The following is a 5261-nucleotide window of genomic DNA, read 5'->3' on the forward strand; positions in this document are numbered from 1 at the left end:
TTTCTGACCTATGAACACTGTATATATCTCCATTATTGAGTTTTCAATAATGTTTTGCAGATTTCAGTCTACAGGTCTTGCTCATCTTTTGTTAAATATAACTCTAAGTATTTTCATATTTTTATGCTATTTTAAATAGTATTTTTTCCATTTTTGATTGCTTATTGTTAGTATATATAAATACAATTGATTTTGTATATTAATGTTGTATTTTGCAACCTTGATAACTCATTTATTAGGTCAAATAACTTCTTTTAGATTCCACTGATTCTCTACATGGAAGATCATGTCGTCTGTGAATAAACACAGTTTTATTTCTTCTTTTCCAAACTAAGTGACTTTTTCCCCCTTTACTTATTACTATAAATTTCCTTGTAGCTACCGATTAGCAGCATCCCACTGATTTTCATATGTTGTTATTTCATTTTCATTCTCTTCACAGTACTTCTATTTTTCCTTTTGCTTTCTTTTTTGGCCCATGAGTAATCTAGAATTGTGTTTGGTTTCCAAATATTTGGTGATGCCTCACTGATTCTTCTGTTGCTGATTTCTAACTTAATTCCACTGTGGCCAGAGAATATACTTTGTGTTACTTCTATACTTTCTAATTGAGACTTGCTTTATGGCCCAGAATATAATCTTTTAAATGTTGTATATGCACTTGAAAATAACCTGCTATTGTTGAGTGAAGTGTTCTATTAATGTCAGTTAGGTCTGATTGGTTGATGGTTTTGTTTCAGTCACATATCTTAACTGACATTCTGTCTACATGTTCTATCAACTATTGAGATAATTACATTGAAATATCTGATTATAATTGTGGATTTGTCTATTTCTTCTTGCAGTTCTACATGTTTTTGCTTTATATACTTTCAAGCTCTGTTATTTAGAGCATAAATATTTAGGAATGATATTTCCTCCTAATGAATTAACATCTTTATTATTATAAAATGACCTTCTTTATCCCAAGTAATAGTCTTTGCTCTGAAATCTACTTCATCCAGCTTTCTTTTGACTAACATTAACATGACATATCTTTTTCCAAACTTTAATTTTCAGTCTTCTTGTCTTTATATTTAAAGTGCATTTGTTATAGCCAACATATAGTTAGGTCATCCCTTTCATCCAATGTAACAATTTCTACCTTGGGGTGTTTAGTCCATTTACAATTAATGTGACTATTGACATTGTTAGATTTAAACTTGTCATCTTGTGGCTATTTTTTCCATTTCTTCCTTATAATTTTTGTTACCTTTTTATTTTCTGCCTTTTTATGAATTAATTAAATCCTTTTATAATTGCATTTGTCTCCTTTGTTGAAAATATTAACTATAATTTTTATTTCATTTGCCCCTTCCAGCCTCTGTGCTATTTTTGTCATACTTACTTCTACATATATATATTAGTTTTCTTTCTGAATAACAAATTATCATAAACTTAGAGACTTAACACACACTCAGTTATTATCTCACAGTTCTATAAGTCTGGGAAGACTTGGCTAGGTTTTCTACACAGGGTTTTATAGGCTGAAATCTCGGTATCAGCCTATTGTGTTCTCATTTGGAACATGGGATCTTCTTCCAAATGTATTCCTAGTACTGACAAAATTCAATTCTTTGTGGTTTTAGAAATAAGGTCCCCATTTCCTTGTTGATTGTCTCAGCTTTCTATGACCACTCTCTAATTTTTGCACATAAACCCTTCCATCTACAAAACCAGCACCAACCAAATACTCCTGTGCTTTTAATCTCTCTACTTTCTCTTTCTACTACCAGACAGAGAAATCACTATGCTTTTAAAAGGACTGGTATGATTAGTTATCTACCTGAGTACTCTCTCTATCTCATGGTCAATTGTGTATAAAACATAATATGGCATAATAAATAAAACAGAACAGTGTTATCATCATATTCAAAAGTGCTGGAGATGAAGGCATGAATTGGGGTGGGGGAAGCATTTTTAGAATTCTGCCTACCACAATACATTATACACATCACAATATATTATTATCTTTTTTAATATTTTCTTTTAAACCATTTAAATCAAAAATATTATATATTTATCCATGTACTTACGATGTCCAGTGCTCTTCATTTTTTTGTGTAGATTCATATTTATATCTATCTTTTTCCTTCTGATTGAACAACCTCTTTTATCATTTCTTGTTGTGTAGCTCTGCTAAAAAATTCTTTAGGCTTTTGTGTGTCTAAAAATTTTACTTCACCTTTGTTTCCCAAACATGTTGTTACTGCCTACATATTCTAAATGATAGTTTTTCATTTTGATGCTTCATGATGCTGAATCAATGTCTTCTCAATTGCACTGTTTCTGATGAAAAATCTGCTATCATCATTCTTTGGTCCACTATACATAATGTATAATTTTTCTTTTACTCATTATCAGACTTTCTCTTTATCTATATCTATATCATCTATATCTATATCTATATCTATATCTATATCTATATCTATATCTATCTATCTCTATATTTTATGTTCACCCGAGGACATTTTTTCAATTTTTTGTTCAGATAGAGTGGGAGGGAGAGAGAGGAAGAGAGAGAGAGAGAGAGAAACATCGATGTGAAAGGGACACATCAAGTGGCTGCCACCTGCACAACCAACCAGGACCGGGGACAAACTGCAACCGAGGTACGTGCCCTTAGGGGCAACCGAACCTGGGTCTCTCTGGACCGCAGGCCGACGCTCTAACTGCTGAGCCAAACCGGCCAGGGCTCTTTATCAATATTTTTTAACAATCTGATAATGATATGCCTTGGCGTAGTTTTCTTTCATTTGCTTGCATTGGGTTTAATTGTAATTCTTGGATCTGTGGGTTTATAATTTTCACTAAATTTGACAAACTCTCAATCATTATTTCTTCAAACACATTTTTTTTATATTCAGTTTTTGAGAGCTCCTATTAGATATATATTAAGCTACTTGAAGTTGGCTCACAGCTCACTGATGCTCTATTCATTTTGTATTCCCTTTTACTCTGTGTGTTTTATTTTGGATTGTTTTTATTGCTATGTCTTCAAGTTCATTATTCTTTCAGCAATGTCTAATCTGCAATTAATTCTATCCAGTGTTTTTGTTGTATCAGACATCATAATTTTCATCTCTAGAAGTTGAGCTGAGACTATTTTATATCTTCCATATCCTTGCTTATTTTACTGAGCACATAGAATACAAGTATTATAACTGCTTAAATGCCATCTTGCTAATTCTAAGATCTGTGCCAGTTATTAAAATTTATTAGGCAGGGTCAGAACTGTGTTGTTATACAACTATTTCTCACCATGGAAGCAAGAATATTTGGGTATGTTACCTGTGAATTATGAAATTTTCCAGTCTGGCTGGTGGGAACACACTATTACTGACCCTGTATGAGTACTAGGTACTGTTCCATCTACTGTATTCCTTTGACATGTTTGCCCACCCCCACGCCCAGTTGTGAATCATTTACACAAGTGAAAGTGCCAATCAGAATTCAGCTCACTATTTGAGCGGGTCCATCTGCAGCTTTTCAGAATTCAAACATCTGAAAATGCCTTCCACTTGCGTTCTCAGGAACCCAAGAATTTTCTTGCCCCTGTCAAATACCTCAGTCCTATATTGTTGCTAATCCCTTAAAAAACGCCCAACACTGTTAAAATTGCACAGTGCTCTCTCTAAGTAGGTGCTATACCTCCCTTGATGTTCTACAAACTGTTGTAAAACTTTAGGATTCTTGGTTTTATATCTATAGGACTTTTCAAAGTAAAATGCAGATTCCAAGTGCTTCATTAATTTTCTTTAAGAAGATATACATTCAGAACTCCCTGGATTGGCAAGTCATCTCCTTAACAGATTCCAGACCACTCAGGTTGGTTCAAATTACGTTACTGCTGGGCTTTCCCACCAGGCACAAAACAAGTAGCTAGTGACCTTCAAGGTCCCAAGTATCTTACATTAAACAGGATAGAAGGATGATTTAGCTTCCTTTTTGGTAAAGTAAAACACTTTGAACCAGAAATTTGAATATCCCTTTTTAGCATTATTTCAATTTGTCTTATCTTAATTTCCAGTGATAGTTGATGAACATTGGCTTGGAATACGACAGCTTTTAGTTTTTGACACATTGTGGAGCATTTAATGATCTGTAAAGAAACACTTGAGAAATTAGCACTTAATCCAATAATCCTTTTAATCCCTTTACAAGGTGATTGATTTCACCTTCTAATTTGTCTTTTTAAAAATAAGATGTTCATATACTATTATTAAGTGTTCTGTTTAATAATATATAAGATTGAAAGACTCTTGCTGTCATGGTGGTTTGTTGTTAGTGATGGACAGTCATAGAAATCTCCATGAGGTAGCCTCTTGAGGGTCATTCTGTTCAACTGACTCCTCTCTTGCATCTTCACCTTCAGTTAAGCCTGTCAATTGTCCCTTCAAAATAAAACTACCACCATCACCACAACAACAGAAGAGTAGGGGAAATCTTCCTCCTTTTATAAGATATTGTCCCATGTCTCTTCTTCCCTTCACCATCAAATGTTTTCAAATATTTGCAGCCTCCACTCCCTCATTCCCTACTCACTCCTAGCTTCTTGTAATCTGTTGTTTTCCCTGTTAATTTACTACACTATTGTCTTGTCTTAAGCTAGACCATCAGAAGTCATTATAAGATTATGTAGCAATAAACCAAATCCTCATTAGCCTTTAAACTCTCCAAAATTTGACATAACAAATTATCCTGTCTTGAAAGTCTCCTCCTCTGTTGGAATTTATGGCACAACATTTTGTCAGTGTTCTTCCTACATCTACAGCCCAGTCTTCTCTGCCTATTTGTCAGGCTCTTTTTTCTGTCCCCAACCCCTAAATGTAGGCTTTTCCCCCAAGGATTAAGAGCTCCCCAAGGATTTGAGCTCTCCCTGCCCAGGAGCTCTTACCTGTTCTTGCTTGTACTCTCACCCCCAACATTCTCTTTCAATATTATGGCTTCAACTCTGACATCTAGAAATATTGCTCATAGCTCTTCATCTCAAGACTTCTAGTCCCTGTAAAATTTAGGTCTTCATTTTCCATTACTATAGAAGTCGTCTCCACCTAGATTTCTATATAATACCTCACACTATGTCAATGACTGAATTTAAGACTTTTCCCCAAATGTATTCCCTCTGTATTCAGCAATTTATTTTATGATATAGTCATCTACCCACTAACTCGTGATCAATGCCTCTTTGACTCTGATGTTACATTTCCCACTCACAATCA

Source organism: Molossus molossus, unplaced genomic scaffold, assembly GCF_014108415.1.
Source record: "Molossus molossus isolate mMolMol1 unplaced genomic scaffold, mMolMol1.p scaffold_m16_p_5, whole genome shotgun sequence".
NCBI classification, from domain to species: domain Eukaryota; kingdom Metazoa; phylum Chordata; class Mammalia; order Chiroptera; family Molossidae; genus Molossus; species Molossus molossus.